Source organism: Oncorhynchus mykiss, chromosome 12, assembly GCF_013265735.2.
Source record: "Oncorhynchus mykiss isolate Arlee chromosome 12, USDA_OmykA_1.1, whole genome shotgun sequence".
Classification (NCBI taxonomy): domain Eukaryota; kingdom Metazoa; phylum Chordata; class Actinopteri; order Salmoniformes; family Salmonidae; genus Oncorhynchus; species Oncorhynchus mykiss.
Genome location: NC_048576.1, coordinates 39,227,140 through 39,245,665, shown reverse-complemented (window position 1 = coordinate 39,245,665; position 18,526 = coordinate 39,227,140). Strand labels below are relative to the sequence as shown.

Sequence of the window (18,526 nt, the reverse complement as noted above, 5' to 3'; positions counted from 1 at the left end):
GTGTTGATGAAGAGCATCCATCCATGTATAGACATATAGTTCATACTGGTGGTCCTACCCATTACCCACTTCACTCCATTAACCCTAAACTTGCTGCTCACATGGTGGTTTGTCTAAATGTATTTGACTTTAGGTTAGTTAAGGTTAAGAAGGTAAAGATTGTGTTTTGCTGTGTTGGGAGCACTAGTGGCAATGCTGCCTCACCCAGATCACACATTACCCTATATACATATATATTGTAGCCAGCTTAACCCAACACTTACCACCTTCTGATCTCTTGGTGTAATGAATAAGGTTGCTAGTCGCTGGACCGGGGTTCGAGGCCCAGTTGGAGCTACCCCCAAGTTTGTTACATTGGTATCAGAAGTGGGATAGTGCCTGTGAAGCCATCAAAGATGTGTGTACACGTGAGAGACTGTGGGAGAAATTAGGTACATATATGGATAAATATACTGTCCTATATAAAAGAGGGATGCATTTGCCATTCTGGTAAGGTACATTGTCTATTGTATAGGACAGGAAGCCAGAGTGGGGCCATGGGAGAGGGCAACACCTAGGGCAGCTGGACATACAAAGGTCAGAGGTTGTCTAAGGAGGGGGTCAGCCAAAGGACCAATTGATGGATCACAGACATCAATCACAACACAGGAGACAAGTCTGTTTGATCTTAGACAACCATATGAAGAGAAGGCGACCAGAACAGCTAGGCACCCTAAAGCTAAAGGAGATGAAAGACACCAAAAGGGACACATGGAGTTAATTACAGGGTATGAACACAGGCCACAGGAAAGGGGAATGTATAGTATTTTTAGTATAGCTGAGCATGCTAAAAACAGAAGAGACACAGTCTGCTGACCCTAGATAACACACAAACAGGAGAACGCATTAAGCTGAGTGAAGGGTCAAAGCAAGGGTCTTGTCACCATTAGGATCTAATGGAAAGCAGATGGGGGCGTTATTGGGCTGAACAAGCAGGAAGCACGGATTGGGATGTAACTTAATTTGCATATGGGAGGGACTTATATGGTAGGTGTATAACTCAGAGCGAGGGCTCTGAAAAAGTGTGTGTGTTCCGCGGACCGCTCCGGCTTATGATACTGTTGTATTAAAAGTCTATATTGATTTTCACAAAGTTCTTGGTTGTGTCATATTTGAACCGATTTGCCACTACAGACTTGGCGAGCTTGCCAGGAGAATTAGGGACTGAATAACGTTCTTGGCTGGCAGCGGGATCTTTGGACGATCTGGGCAAACAAGGGTGGCCACCCAGCTAAGGTAAGACAACAGTGAAATGTTTGTGTAGATCGCTTCAGAGATCCTGCCTCAGCAAGAGGAGCGTCAAGTAGGTCTCTCTCTCTCAAATTTCCTAAAAACTATAGAAACGAAATAACTTTTTGAAATTCAATGAATTTGCATGCATGTGTGTAAGCTTGGAAATTGTATAATGAATGTGCATGCGTGTCTAGTGAGTAAGTAGGTGGGGGCTGTGAACTTCGCTGGTGTCGGGTGTGTTATTCGGCATGTTGGAGCTGGGTTTGGGCGCAGGGCTACAGCTACCTGCTTATAAGGTTTGAATAAAATAAGTAGTTATAGAAGTCCTGCGATACCGCTTCAAAATATTTACCAGAAGGTCAAAATTTCTCTGGTCAAAATGTCATTGGAAACTGTAGTACTGAGGAAAGCAGTTAGAGATATTTTGGCCACTAAAAATCTTAGTATCTGGTTAAGGCTATAACTGGAGTTCCGGATAAGTGAGGCCAGCTCATGTGTATTCTTGGCCTATATGCGATAGTGGGTTTCCTTTGGAAGGGTTTTTCAGTTCAGTTTCAGATTGGGTATGCAGAAGGATGGAAGTGTTTTTGGCCTATAGGAGATAGTGGATTTCCCTTGGGAGGGTTTTTCAGTTCAGTTTCAGATTGGGTATGCAGAAGGATGGAAGTGTTTTTGAAAATGTATTTAAGTTGTTTCTAAAGAAAAGGGAGTGAAAACATTTTAATGGTGTCAAATGCCCTGAACCCTAAGAATTTCCATTGAAGACTGATCAACTTCACTAGAACAAGTGGGATTTAATTATAAAATGATTGAGAAACACCAGTTTCTATTCAAAGTGTAGAATCACAGAAGATGAAGAGTTGTAATCTTGAATTGACTAGTTATTCAAATAGGTTTATTTTTATTTAACATGGGGTTATAGGAGAACATATCAGTTCCCTGGGGTTATGGTCTTTGGGTAAATACAAAATGTGCTTTGTTCATTCTACATATAAAATGGAAATATATGTAAACAAGGGATAACAGTTACTCCAAATAGGTTATTGGAGTGGGGGTTTATGCAAGGGTTATGATGATAACTACATAATCTGTAACTCATCTGAGAGATCGCCAGTAGAATAAGGGAGTTATCATGGAAATGTAATGTCAGAATGCATTAATGCTTGGGAGAGACTATCATAACACCAAGTGGGTGTGAAACTCAAACCCACCCTACTGGCTGAATAGTGTGGGACAACTGTGTCTGATGACCTGTGAACTGTATCTGGAATGATATGTACTGGGAGAAGAAAGACTAAAGGGGATTGGGATAATGACCTTTTATTACCAGGCCACTCATGACAGAAAAACAGAGGTAAAAGGGTGCATGGTAAATATAGATATTACTGGTACTAAAAGTTTTTAGTATAATGTTAATTATTAAAGGGAGATGTATTGAATTGAGTAGGTCAAATTTGAGTTAAAGTAAACACTAAGGACTGTTATCCTGAATATTGGATTGGATAATTTATAAACAACATTTAGTTATGTTTTGAATATAGGACTGTTTAAATTTACTAGGCCTAGGGAAGCTCTGGAAACCAATCCTGAGACAGGTTGATTGACAGAACTTGCAGAATATTAGATTAAAGTTTTTTGTTTCTTTTATTTTACAATACCATTGTAATTGGAGTAATACATTGGAATGACATAAGTAATTGAATAAAAAGTATAGTCTGTTGTGTGATAACACCCAAGGATGAAGAAGACATTACAAATAGTGGTAATTTATTGCAAATATGCAGTTATTATAATTTACTTTACCATTTTTCTTGTTTGGTCAATGTATTTTTGTTTTGAGGAAAATAAGAGTGTATATTTTTCCTGAGGAGGGACTGATATAAATTGACTAAAAATGATTTGAGAATGTTTAAGTATGTATCAAACTATGGAAGGAAATTAGGAGTAGTGACTTATGTGTTATGGGTTAGAAAAACTGTAACTACATTGGGGGCTCATACATGAAGGTTATGGTAGCGGAGGGGTGTTATTTCTAGAAACAATGTATATTAATAGACAAGATCATTCACAGAAAAGGAAAGACAGTTGGTCTTGTAAAAATATAGGCACAATTCTAAAAGTAAATAGAACATTACACATACCTAGATTATGGTAAAAATAATAAGTAGTGGCATTTTGAACACTAGAGCAAAAGTTTAAGAAGCTTAGGATTTAGTTTTGTTAGGATTGGATATTCTTTCAACTGGAAGACACTTGACTGATTACATGTTATTCTTGCAGCAGTTACGGTAGGGACCATAATTTGGCTATCATTATGAATATTTTTGTGGCAAGAGGCCAGGTATTTAAGACAGAATGTTTACATAGGGCTGTTATTTAAAAATTAAGATTTAGTGATCTTGCTCTAAGAAGAAAGTCTGTTGTCAGGAAATAACCCATGAGTTAGTATGTATGTTCCCAGGAAAAGACGCCAGATGGAAGGGCATGGGCTGAATTCTGGAAACTGAGTGTACATCAAGATACACCGGGCTGGGGATATACTTCTTACAGCACCTGCAGTGGTAAAGATTGTCATGTCTCTCTATGATGGGTGCATAAGTTTCACAAGAAGTAAGGTCCAGCTGAATAATGGGTGAGCTTGAAAACACCATGACAGAGGATGTGAAACAAAACAAAAGAGAGAGACTAGATTCTAATGTAGACATACTGGGTTGAGTTTGGGGGTTATTTGTTTTATTTGATAATGTATCATGTGAATAAGGATATATGTTAGGGTAGTTGTACTCTAAACCACATGTTGAAGGCTCAATGTGGAAGCCCATTCCGTGTTGAATTACTTTAAGAAGGAATAATGTTGATTAAGGTTATGCACATGTTTATCAGTTGAAACAGAGCAGATGGGGAACTAAGTAAAAAATGACATGGTTTGGGAACACCTCTCAGAACCTGCGGCCGAAAGGGGAAGACTGGATGAAAGCACGAGGAAGCCAATTAGGGCCTCCATTTTTGTGGAGTCCAGCAGAAAAGTATCCTGGAGGCATAGAGTCAGGTGAAGAGAGAGTGGGAATTGTCATGGTCTCAGATTTCAGTATTCATGAATACAGTCATGCATAACGTATAACATTGTCAATACTGTTATGTTTTGTCCTTTGTTTTCCAAGTCTTATGTTTAGGAAACCAGATGGAGAAGGGTTCTCCAGCTTCAGCTGGAATGTCAGTTTGTGTGATGAGTGATGGAAGTAAGAGAATGTATGGTGTAATCATAGAACAGAGGCCATAAGTCTCTTAAGTATGAATGCCCCACAGAAAGAAGGCAGAAATCTGAACCAGGATGAGAGGTTCCACATCTGATGATCCAAGGGGACCAGAAGGATCTCTCCCAGTGATACCAGGAGATCGAGTCTACGTTTGAGTGTTCCGAAGGAAGTGGGATCAGCCGAGGAGGGAAGGACCCTACGAGGTGGCAACAGCCACAAACACGGCCGTCCAAGTGAAAGGAAGCAAGACGTGGTATCATCTAAACCACTGCACCCCGAGTCCCGACGGAGAGAAGGACACAACCATACAGAGATGAGGACACAGAGGATGCTGATTCACCAGAAGGGACCCCGGAGGGAGCAGGAGCAGCGGAATCGATCAAAGCGCCGGGGAGGAATCAAGAAAATGGCAGACCAGATACAACGAGTGCATCGGCTAACACACTCAGAAGAACCGACCAGGGAAAAAGAGCCTGAAAAGAAAAGAGACAAACAACCAAAGTTTCCTCCAGTATGGCCAGAAAGCCCAGAAGTGGGAGGGGGTAACATGTCTGCCACTCCTGATGATATACTTGTTGGGGCAGACTCTGTTGACGGAAGCCTTCTACAGTGGGACCCCGAGGTATTGTAAGGAAGTGCTATTTCTTATGCAGGTGACCAGCCTACTGCTATAACATTGCTATAACTGAGACAACGTATTTTCACAGTAAAACATGTTAGGTCCCATACAGGATAGCTCCCACACCCACACACACAGCACACACACATTACACACACTAACTGCCGAGGACACACAGATAAGACATACACCCACACATTGGGAGGAAGAGACAGCCTTGACTTGCAGAAACCAGCGCACACACCTAATCTCCTTTCTAGCCGAACATTGTGTGACTGAGGACAGCGCACACACCTAATCTCCTTCTTAGCTGAACATTGTGTGACAAGGAACGGCACGACAAGACTCAGAGGGATGACGGACGGCCCAACAGGACCAACCAGAAGACCAGAACTTCTAGACTCAACCTACTTTCTGTACTGTATATAACATACATGCACTCTGTTATCGGGGCTTATTTTCTGCTGGTTCCTTATGAACTGAATGAAATGGGCCCGTATACGTTGTACCAGATATCTTTACTCATAATTAAACTGTCACTTGTCATACAATTTACCACCTTGTCTGAATCGATCCTTGACCGGCTCGCCCTCCTACATATCCCATCAACAGAATCTTGGTAGCAGAGGATGGTTTACTAACGACCCAGTCCAGAGTGGTTGATGTGGGTGTGAGGGGGCGAGTTGGTGAAAGGACGGTTCCCAGAGGACAGGTGAAAACTTTCGGGGGAGGACAACAATTCTGCTCAACTCGGGAAACTGATCTCTGGTCGACCACAAAATAAGGTAAGCAAAACCTGTTAAATCGAACTTTGCATATTGTCGTATAGTCATACCAAATTACGATCAGTAGTACCGAGTGTGGGTAAGAATTTTTGTGTAAATTTAACATAAATAATTGACTTGAAATTGACAGTGAAGTAAACATATGTGGGAATTAGAATATCCCGATAGTCCGGCTTGTGTCCGGTCCGGTAGTGTCCGGTCAGGGATAAGTAATAGTAGATATAGAATATTCCGATAGTCCGGCTTGTGACCGGTCCGGCTGCGACCGGTAAGGAATAAAAATAGTCAATATAGATTTGCAACCGATAGTCCGGCTAGGGTCCGTTCCGGCTTGTGTCCGGTAAGGTGATCTATAATTGGGCATAGACTTAACCGATAGTCCGGCTTGTGTCCGGTCCGGCAGCGACCGGTAAGGTGGTCTACAAAAGTTTAATATTAGTGGACCGATAGTCCGGCTAGTGTGTCCGGTCTGGCAGCGCCCAGTAAGGTCCTTGAAATGAGAATGATGAAATAGTATATGAACAGTGAAATGATGTGATAAATGTATAATTGTGAGACGTCGCAAAATATGTTGTGTTAATTCTATATGTATGTAAGAATGTTCGTGTATCGACTATAGTATAAATGTAAACGGAGTTTCACAAGACCCTGTTATTATTTCCTAAATTCTAAAAGTATTATCCAATCATTAAACCATTATTGTTGAAAATTCTGGATATATGACGGAGAAGCTCTGAGTTAAGGCAGAGTACGAGTAATAGTGTCTCCTAAGAATACATCACTGGTGCAAGCCAGTGACGAGCTAAGTATATTCAGATAGTGTGCAAAATATTTCTAAAACTCAAAATGGCGACTCCGCAACCTCCCAAATTAAAATTCAATGATTTTCTAGACCAACGTATGCAAGATAGGTCAGGAGGAAAGGAACAGTGGAAGTCAATAAAGAAGGTTTGGGAAGGGTTGAAGTTGAAGTGGACACATGCAGGTTATTTAATAGGGGGAACGCCAAATAGGGTCCAGCTTAGCACAATGGAAGGCGAGTTGCGTGAAGCATTACAGGAAGCTAAAGACAAGGAGGTAGAAAGAAACAAGAGCCGTTTATTTAAGAATCAAGGGACTAAACAGAGAGAAAGAGCAGAAGCGGAACTAAAAAAATAGGAACTTGGGCTATCGAGGAGACACGCAGAGTGCAACTGAATAAGAAACCAGAAATGATGGGGGTGGTTACTCCCACAGAGGGGGAAGATGAGCTGACGGACCTCCCTCAGGAGATGTCGCCAAATCCCTCTCTGCTGTTTGATGTAAGTTACTAAATTTAAACTATTATGATGTGTGAGATAGGAAAATAGTTGAGAAAGTAATATCTCTATTGGCAACTGCAATTTTATTATTGATCGACAATACTTAATGGTGCATTGTGTATGGGATGTACTAGCATGCCTGGCTGGTAGGTGGTAACAGAGAACACTTACTACAAGTATGAATGGTGGGTAACGGGTGACCACCAAAGCGTGAATGGATAGTCTGGGACTACATGTACGAGTGGTGGGTAACGAGTGACCACCAAAGTGCGAATGGAAAGCCATATGATGCGAATGTGATGTACTAGGCAGGGCCAAGTGTGAATGACGGATATTTGAATTGATTACTCGGACTTGAGACCGATTTAGCCTTTGGGAAAGGGTCTCTCTAAGGTCCTAATAAAGCATAGGTGTGTGTGTGAAGTACATCGGGTAGTGAAGTCGGCGCACTGACTACCAAGTTTGAGTGAGGCAGTTTTAGTAAAGGCATAGGTTGTTGACAGTATTGTAATGTACATAAAATATCGTTGAATATAGAAAAGGTGTTGAAAACGCTGAAGTCCACTCTAGAATTGAATGAAGGCAGAGAGGGTAAGGAGTGGAAGAGACGGGGTGAGAAGCTGTACGGAGAATGGACAGAAGGCGGGGCCATTGTGTCTCCCACTGGTCTGCTTGCTGGGGTGCATGAAATACGCTTGATATTCAGTCGGGAACTAATATCGGTATGAATGAGGTCGGGGACCAAGTGAGTGTGGTACATTAGGTATTTCAGTTGGAGCTGGTACCGGTGAGAATGTTGAAAAAGTCGCAGGCTTGCTGATGAGAGTTATATCATAGAATATTGAGGGGGTGTGCATGACTGTTGGAAAAAGTGTTAAACTCTATTAACGTAAAATTCTGTGTGTAGATTTATATTATGAGGTTTGAACTATACTAATATTGTAGAATTACATAATCAACATCTGAACATACTTACGTTAAACATTAATTGAGCCACTGAATAATAGATAAGATATACACTAGGGACGGGGCGAAGGGTGTGGTCGATGTAAAACGGGAGTGATGTTCTAACCAAGTGCTGAGAAATAAGGTAGATTTATTTTGTTCTTTTAATTAATTTACACAAGTACTTCCCGGTTATTGATTTTGGTTTGATTGTTCAGATAACACCACTGAAATTAAACAGGAGGTTAAGGTATACTAACATTAGAATCTGTTTTCATTATGGGGAACAATGAAAGGCCCGCAGAGTGGATTGCAGGCTGATATTATTTTATGTTAAAGGGACAGTGCACGTTTATCACAATTGTGTGAGTTTATTGGCAGGGTATAAAGCATTTTGGGGAGACAATCCTTTAAAGACTGAATGAGTTACATGAAACATTGAGGAAATTTAAAACAAATTATTTGAAGGTATTATTATAATTATTAGGTTTTGTTTGTAGCAAACGTTTTGGGTTTAAGGGGATTTCCATGTTCCCAGAGACAAGATATCTTAAAGGGGTACACTCACATATGAAATATTATACGTTTTTATTTTCTGAGTCTTAATTGAATAGGTGAAATCTTTTGATAGAGGAATGTTGTTTAATATAGTAAGAAACACTTCTTTGAAGGGGTGGTATGACTTATGACCTTCATTGTAACTTTCCTTTGTGGTCTGATCAGCCTCATTGGAAAGCCATTTGGATGGAGAATCTAGGGTAATTTGTAATACTGATATTAAGGTAATTTAATACAAAAAGGCAGTGAAATTTACATTATAGTGTCAATATATTTTCTCTGATGAACGTGGTGTGAAAATTCAGCTAGGATAAGTTTTATTTATGGTAGACTCATGTTAAGTATTTGGGACATATTTTGAGCCAACAGGGCAGGGAAGAAATTGAGATATTTGTGTTTGGTTTTAACACCTGTATATAGGGGGTGCCATTTGAATATTTAATTTGTGGTCATGGGTAATACGGTTTTTGTTTTTTTTAATTTTGTATTTTATTTTTTAAGGTAAATTAATTATAGTGGGGTTTAATTAACCTATATAAGGACTTTAGAAAGTGCCACCATAGACATGTTTTTCTAAAAAAAAATCCATGAGTTTAGATAAAGCCAAACAGTGAGACATTTAGTTCAAATTTGGAAACATGAGAAAACGAGCTACAGACAGATAAGGGGAAAAGGCAGACAGAAGAGCCCTCCCCTGCACTGCAGAGACCTTGAAGGTTGGAGAGCAGAGAGGAGAAGTTTTAAAAGGGAGCCAGGACGAGCAAAGATAACAGAATGTGTAGATAACAGTTACTGAGTGGAGACAAAAGGGAGAATTGGACATGTGGAAAATGAAAGGGGCGCTCCTACATGATAATGTCAGAACAGAAGGATAATATACTAATCTTACCTAAGTCATTATTTAGAGTAGGTAAGGTAGAGCCAGGTATCAAAAGGGGGATGGGTAAATTGTGGTCTAGGATAGGATGGGGCCTATTGGATAAGAAACTAAAGATATAATCAGATAAAACATATGAGAAACTGTTTGTTAACCAAGCCTGTATGTCCAGGATTTTATGCATTACAGGTGAACTACAGGTGAAGTCACTCAATCCAGTCCCAGAGGCTTGTTGGGGGGACCATACAAGGACTCCTGGTGACAGCTAGCTGAAAGAGCTACCCGGATTCATATAGCACGGGGGAGGGTAGGACACACTGACACTGTCGAACAATAAACAGTGTTCGAGAGGAGAACTGGAATTAACAGGATTCCGGGGGCCATCTCTCGAATGAAGTAACCCTCCCTGTCCTGTCACCCCTGTTTTTGTTCATAGAAGTGAAGATGTGTCTGGCTCTTGCTAGTGATGTGTTCTCTGGGAGAGGGTGGGGCTTTACAGGAGTGTCAGTGTACCTGTGTAATGGGGGAGGGTGTCCATATGGGGATTACATGATAACCAACTTGGGACAATTCTAGGATTGGAGAAGAGGGTATTCTTATAGCATAGGGGATCCCACAAAGGTGGATAGGTTTTCCATCATATGGGGAAAACCTGGGAGCACTGTTGAACTTTGTAAAGGTGATGAAATCCTACTAACCATCAAAACTATTAAGCTCTCTGATGCAGGCACTTACACCCTCGGACTACAAAGGACCGGGACAGACACGATGGGTGTGTTTTCTATTAGGGAGCTGCCAAAACCAGAGGTCCCAGACGAACCAGGGCCAGACACACTCCTCTACCACCACTGTGTTAAAAAATCCCATTCAGGTAATTAATGTTAGAGACTACACAGCTATTGATCAATTAGGCACTGAGACTGGTTTTGATGGTAGGGACAATTTGTGGCTGTCTTATATGAGGTACACAGCTAAAACCCTGAGAAGAAAGGACTGCACTATTTGTAGTCATGCTAGACTTGTTCTGGCTACACACCCATTTGCTATAGGAGAAGGAGAGGGGTGGTTGTGTATTCTGAGAGGTTTTTACCAGGTTCAGCCCAATTCAACCCTCTGTTCCTCTTTGAGCCTTGTGTTTCCTACAGTACCTCCTCATCGGGCCCCTTGGGGTGTTAAGGCATATGGGGGCAATTACAGTTGCATCACGGGTACAGGTAGTGGCATGGACTATGGGAGATTGCCTGAAGCTGATTGCAGCAGTAACATAACCATTTATGCCACTTGGCCAGTTACAGGCCTAAACCAAACTAGTGGTCTGGCTGATGTGTGGTGGATATGTGGACCCAAAAGAGTACTGAGACCCATTCTTAGAGGAGACTGGCAAGGTACGTGTGCTCTGACCAGTTTGATAATTCCACTGACCATTGTTGATGTTACTTCTGAACAGCTGTTGGGTTCTGTATCCAGGGGACCTGAAAACATTCCATCCCATGGGAGACATAGATGTAGTGCTCCATGGACAGAGGATGTAGTTGACATACACACTAACCTGTTGGGAGTGCCAGTGGGGGTTCCTCATGAGTTTCAGGCCTTGGGTAGGAATGATGGACTCTGGCACTTACTTATTATAGGTCCAGCCATAGTGGATGCTAGACAGACTGCATGGATCAGTTATATCTACTATAATCAACAGCGTTTTGTGAATTACCCCCGTGATGCACTCACTGGTCTGTCTGAACAGCTTGAGGCCACATCTAGGGTTGCCAGACAGTCTGCAAGATGTTCGGTGAACAATGTTGCACGTATATTCCTAATAACACCACTCCAGATGGTGGTATAGCTAAGGCCTTTAATGGGCTTGGTGCACTATCTGCTGAGATGAGGACCATGGCGGGGGTGGAGGAGTCTGGACTGTTCTTTTGGTTGGGAGCCTGGTTTGGTAAGTACACTGGTATGGTGGTTACTGGATTTCTGACCCTAATTCTTGTATTTTTATTATTGATGTGTTGTGCTGCTTGCATCATACCGTGTTTTAAGAAGTCTGTTACAGATGTGACTCTTAACATGTTTAATCCCATTAAAGACTACGGATAACCCCAGTTGTAATTGCTCTGCCTGGGATGCTGTCTATCCCATGACTAAATGTACTGCTAGGAAACCATTGTTTTCCAACAAGGTTGCCAGGGCACATTTCACCTGTGTCAAAATGACGGGAGGCGGTACTAATGTGGGACAGGTTCCTGGGAATTGGTGTCTGGATACAATCAACATTGTTGGGAGTTTCAGGCCAATATCCAGAGCAGATGTGGGGTGGTGGTGTGGCAACACTGTCCTGTTTGATAAATTACCCTCCAATACTACTGGAAGCTGTGCACTTGTTACTCTCCTTTTGCCTGTTTCTATCTACCCTACAGAGGCTGGAGACCTCATCCTTAGGGTCCAGAGGGTGAACCCTGAATATTGGAGGGGACGTTCCAGGCGTGCCACCACCCCATCTAGTGGTGATCCGACATACATAGACGCCATTGGAGTCCCAAGGGGAGTTCCTGACGAGTACAAGTTGGTGGATCAGGTGGCAGCTGGGTTTGAGTCCTCCATTTGTTGGTGGTGCACTGTTAATAAAAATGTGGATAGAATACATTCCAGAATCGCATTGCAGTGGATATGCTACCGGCAGAGAAAGGTGGAGCTTGCACTATGTTTGGTGAACAGTGTTGTACTTTCATCCCTAATAACACAGCCTCCGATGGTAAGGTTTGAGGACTCTTAATGGTAAAATGAAATCTCATTCTGGGATTGATACCTCAATGTGGGACTCCTGGATGAGTGCCTTTAGTAAATATAAAACCCTGGTCTCCTCCATTTTGGTCTCCATTTCTGTGTTCGCGGCCATTTTGGTTCTCTGTGGATGCTGTTGCATTCCATGTATCCGTTCCCTTACCACTAGGGTTATCTCTAGAGCTATTGACTCTTCCCCCCTTTCCCAGATGTTTCCTCTGCTGGCTAATGACCTGCCCGACTTTGAGGATGAGGTTGAGAGTGCCTACTAGGTTTTGTTTTTCTTTTCATGAAATGCTATGACTGCTGAAATAAGGGATAATGAGTGACACCCTAGTGGGTGTCAAAAAGGGGGGCTTAAATTTCACACCATTTTCTTTTGTTCTGTTTTTCAATGAGCTGTTGTTCTCTTTTGAAATGAGGGTTGTAAGTTCCTAGGTGGCTGGTAGCCAATCTAGTACATAGTGGGATCGAATGGAGAACATGAAGGTATTTTAAACTTTGTAATTGTTAGCCTAGTTTATGTCACATCTCTTAGGAGATGTGAAGAGAGGGAATCACAAAACTTTTCCTTCTGGGAAAAGTTTTCTTTTTGTGTCTGGATCTAGTTAGGTTGTGTCACGTCTCTGGGGAGACGTGAAGAGAGGGATTTGTAAGGAAGTGCTATTTCTTATGCAGGTGACCAGCCTACTGCTATAACATTGCTATAACTGAGACAACTTATTTTCACAGTAAAACATGTTAGGTCCCATACAGGATAGCTCCCACACCCACACACACAGCACACACACATTACACACACTAACTGCCGAGGACACACAGATAAGACATACACCCAAACATTGGGAGGAAGAGACAGCCTTGACTTGCAGAAACCAGCGCACACACCTAATCTCCTTTCTAGCCGAACATTGTGTGACTGAGGACAGCGCACACACCTAATCTCCTTCTTAGCTGAACATTGTGTGACAAGAAACGGCACGACAAGACTCAGAGGGATGACGGACGGCCCAACAGGACCAACCAGAAGACCAGAACTTCTAGACTCAACCTACTTTCTGTACTGTATATAACATACATGCACTCTGTTATCGGGGCTTATTTTCTGCTGGTTCCTTATGAACTGAATGAAATGGGCCCGTATACGTTGTACCAGATATCTTTACTCATAATTAAACTGTCACTTGTCATACAATTTACCACCTTGTCTGAATCGATCCTTGACCGGCTCGCCCTCCTACATATCCCATCATCAACAGTATCGCCTAAAGAAGGGGAACATCTCTTCCCTGAAATGGACGCCTTCCCAGATGGAAGCCCAGTTCGGGCTGAGGAGGGAACAACAGGCGAAGAGAGTGGAGGAGAAGCCTTATCAGGAACAACAAGTGAAGAAAGCAGAGGAGAAGCCTTACCAAGAGCAGAAGGAGAAATCTTGCAAGATGAAAGAAATGGGGATTTCCCCAAAATTGACTTTTCAGCTCTTGAATTGTCTCCATAATGAACAATTGAAGTTAGACCCATAGAAGAACAATGATATTGACATAACAGAAGTAACAGTGAACGCTAGAATAGCAACAACAGACTCACGCACAATCAAGATGTAGGGTGGAAACAGGAAGAGAAGAGAGGAACCAGTCAAACAATCTAAAAAGACTGACAAGGTTAGAATCTCTGTCCCACCTCAACATATAACTGAAACAGAAGAATAGAAGACAAAAGGATCAAACCCTTACCGGAGATTGCATTCGGTGGATGGACATGTCATCGAACGAAGAGAGAAGTCATTTGGGACTCAAAAACCTGACGTTAACCAAAGAAGTAGACGAGTGGGTGCTCACCATGAATCAGATTGAACCTGCATCATTTGAAGAATGTGTTAAATGTAAAATGTTCAATATTCAGAGAAAATACTACATTCCCTTGTGTGACATAGAATGTAGGATTGCTCGAGGGAGCACTAGAGGCAGAAGAACCATGTTAAACGAGACTGGATTAGGAGACAAGGATTGTGCTGCCTATGACATTAAAACTTAATTAAATGGACCTCAATTAGACAGAAGTACTGTAGTTAAAGGTAAATATGAAGGTTTTTACAGCCATAACACCGAAGGAATTGGTGTAGGAAACACCACTGTAGAATGTGATACTATTTGGGTACTAGAGACTGCAGGGGTTCGTAGGAATAAAGATAAAGGGTTGGTGACAAATAGAAAAGGGTTGTGTGGTAAAATAACTTAGGTTGCGCCATCTCTTATTATGCTAAAAAATCAGGACAGAAGTATTGCGGATAGTTTCTGGATGTGTGGGAATGACAAACTGTTGAATGTACTGCCAGATGGTGGGAGGGATGGACGGGTCTTTGTACCTTAGTTAGAGCAATTCAACAGGTAGTCATCATGGGGTGATTTAATAATGGTTATGTTAACTCTAGAGTTAAGAGGGCGTATGAGAAAGACACTGAGGTATACTTTGATGCAATTGGACAGCCTAGAGGGGTACCTCGGGAGTTCAAGGCAAGAGATGAAGTTAAATCTGGATTTGAATCTATATTTTTGTGGATAACACCAAATAAGAACTTAGAGTGGATTAATTATATATACTATAACCAACAGAGATTCATTAACTATACTGACTCGGCTTTAACGGCGTTGGGGGAACAGGTACAGGCTCCCAGTAAAATGTCTTGGCAAAATAGACAGGCTCTCAATTGGCTTTTGGCAGAGAAGGGTGGAGTTTGTGTTATGTTCGGGGATGATTGTTGCACCTTTATTCCCAATAACACTGCGCCTAATGGATTCTTTGCTGTCGCTATGGCTAAACTTAAAGGGTTAAGAGAAGAGGTTAAGAAAAATGCTGGGGTGGACTCTCATGTTTGGGATTGTTTGGACTTAGCATTGGGGAAATGGGGAGCCATGTTTGCTAGGACGGCCTTTATGCTGGAAGGGGGGTTATTGGCTCTGGGTATTGTATTTTGTTGTGTTTTACCCTGGGTGAAATCACTTGTGATCCAGACAACGGTTAAACAGATGTTTGTAAGTAGAGCTGACACTCCGGTGATAGTTGATCCTGTGCCGGGTAGGCCAGGCCACTATACTGATGAAAATGGACAGTTATGCTGTCATTCCAAATTCATAAGAAAGTCAACTGATGCATATCCACAAAAAGGGTCATTTCCGTAGTAAGTGCAAGAGGTGTTATGTAAGGTCTACTTTTGCTCACGGCCTTGTGTTTTAGTATGTTTTGTCAAATGTTTTTATAGGTATATCAATGAATATATCTGGTTTCTTTTAATTAAAAGTTAGTTTTGCCTTCTAAAATGCTAGGTTATATTTAAAAACATGTAGGTAACAGTGGGATATCCCGGTTACAAGTGTCTACGGACCATGTCCTTAATCTTCTAACAGAGGTTGGTATTGATGGTATCACGGTTGTTGGAGAGGTGTCTGAGAGGGAGAATCATGTGGAAAGCTTAAATTTAGAATGATCTGTCAATTTTATTTTGTAACTGCATGGAGGCCTAGTGTTTTCTCATATTCAATTTATTATTTGACTCATTGCTTTATTATATATATTTTTATTTTTCGCGTAGCTGAGAACCTTGTCTGAGGTTCTCAGCTAATGTATTTACATGCTCATGCTTTAACAAAAGATAATGTATTATTTTTTGTTTCTATACCGAACTAGATATTTTACTCTTATGAAATACTAGAGATGTTTGGTGTAGGTGATTAGGAAGTTTTATTTTGTAATTATTTTTTATTTTTTTTATTTAAAAAAAAATATATATATTTTTTTTTGATAATCGACTGTTGATATTATGTTCCATATATGTCCTTTTTAAGTTTTTGGTGCAGAGGGGGGTTATGTGGGAGAAATTAGGTACATATATGGATAAATATACTGTCCTATATAAAAGAGGGATGCATTTGCCATTCTGGTAAGGTACATTGTCTATTGTATAGGACAGGAAGCCAGAGTGGGGCCATGGGAGAGGGCAACACCTAGGGCAGCTGGACATACAAAGGTCAGAGGTTGTCTAAGGAGGGGGTCAGCCAAAGGACCAATTGATGGATTACAGACATCAATCACAACACAGGAGACAAGTCTGTTTGATCTTAGACAACCATATGAAGAGAAGGCGACCAGAACAGCTAGGCACCCTAAAGCTAAAGGAGATGAAAGACACCAAAAGGGACACATGGAGTTAATTACAGGGTATGAACACAGGCCACAGGAAAGGGGAATGTATAGTATTTTTAGTATAGCTGAGCATGCTAAAAACAGAAGAGACACATAGTCTGCTGACCCTAGATAACACACAAACAGGAGAACGCATTAAGCTGAGTGAAGGGTCAAAGCAAGGGTCTTGTCACCATTAGGATCTAATGGAAAGCAGATGGGGGCGTTATTGGGCTGAACAAGCAGGAAGCACGGATTGGGATGTAACTTAATTTGCATATGGGAGGGACTTATATGGTAGGTGTATAACTCAGAGCGAGGGCTCTGAAAAAGTGTGTGTGTTCCGCGGACCGCTCCGGCTTATGATACTGTTGTATTAAAAGTCTATATTGATTTTCACAAAGTTCTTGGTTGTGTCATATTTGAACCGATTTGCCACTACAAGACTTGCTATAAAGAAGTGTGGCGGCATGCTCTCCCCAAGGAAGGAGGTCTCAGCTGACTCACGTTCTGTAGCAACTTTAATCCAACACCGAGTGAACACATCGAGAGGTTTGGACATATTGGAGTAGCACTTAAGGTGTTGGCTTGACAGTTGATGGACCCAGGAATTTACAAAAATATATTTGTTTGCCTACGGCAGTCCTTCTCAAATAGTGGGGCGCGCCCCCCTGGGGGGGCTCGGAGCGATGCCAGGGGGAACATGCTTTTTTTTGCCGCAGGGAGTAGGGTTTTTTTGCACCGAACAAGAGCACACAGTACAGAGCAGGAGATATGAAGTGCAGATAACAAACCCTTAAGAGACACCATGGAAAAACATTTAACAGGGATGAAAAGAAAGGCAGAGAGAGACGGAGATAATGAGACAAACGTAAGTCTCCCGAAAGCTAAGAAGGTAAAGGTTGTATGTAGCGCTTGGCTTCACTGTGACTACGGTGGGAGACGAGGAAAGACCGGTATGTTTACTGTGTATAAAAATGTTGGCAGCGGACAGCATGAAGCCAAATAAATTAAGGCGTCACTTAAAGACATTACACCCCAATCAAGCCGCTTGAGTTTTTTCAGCGAAAACGTGCCGAATATTGCCAACAATCGTCCCGCTTTGTGAATGCTACTTCAGTAAACCAGCGAGCACTGTTAGCATAATATAAGGTGGCATACCAAATTGCTCAGTGCAACAAAAAAAAACTCCATAGCAGAGGAGCTGATACTGCCTGCAGCATTAGACATGGTCTCTGTCATGCTGAATGACGCAAGCGCTGCAAAAATAAAAACTATCCCTCTGTCCAATGACACTGTTGCCAGACGTATAAATGACATTGCTAACGATCTTAAAGAACAGCTGGTAGATAAACTCAAAGACGCTTATGTACGTTTTGACATGACAAACTCCCTGTGAGAGGATCTACTTTTTTGTAAATATGTCAGAGACAGAGCCACAGCTGAAGAGCTATTCAAAATGCTGGACTGCTTCCTGACTGAGAATGGGCTAAAGTGGGAGAACTGCATTGGTGTTTGCAGTGGTGGTGCACAGACCATGGCAGGGATGAGAAAAGGACTTCGGGCACTCATCAAGAAAGCCTCACCTAATGCTGAGTGGACACACTGTGTTATACACAGAGAAGCACTGGCATCATGGCACCTTTCCTCTGAATTAAGTGAGGTTATGACTGACATTGTAGGTGTAGTCAATTTTATAAAGACCAGACCACTAAAAACAAGAGTCTTCTCTGCTATCTGTGAGGAGATGGGAGCTGAACATCAAGCTGTGCTATTTCACAGTGAAGCAAGGTGGCTGTCACGAGGAAAAGTCTTGTCCCGAGTTTTTGAGCTCAGAGAGCAGATAAGAATGTTTTCGGAGCAGGAGCACAAGTATGACCTCGCAGAAAAATGTAGTGATGAGAACTTCCTGGCAAAACTGGCCTACCTGAGTGACATAGTTGGAAAGCTAAATG

The 18,526-nt window shown here is 41.8% G+C and overlaps 2 protein-coding genes and 1 long non-coding RNA gene across 4 annotated transcripts in view; 1 reads left to right on the top strand and 2 right to left on the bottom strand.

Moving 5' to 3' along the window:
- LOC110511907 (lateral signaling target protein 2 homolog) overlaps positions 1–18,526 on the bottom strand; it is a 145,977-nt gene that overhangs the window by 20,236 nt on the left and 107,215 nt on the right. The window lies entirely within an intron of this gene.
- LOC110537593 overlaps positions 1–18,526 on the bottom strand; it is a 57,718-nt gene that overhangs the window by 28,352 nt on the left and 10,840 nt on the right. The gene's annotated exons all lie outside the window — the stretch shown is intronic.
- Positions 35–5,009, top strand: LOC110537596. The gene is made up of 2 exons (XR_005034977.1): positions 35–4,321; positions 4,434–5,009. It is a non-coding gene; the product is annotated as an uncharacterized LOC110537596 (long non-coding RNA).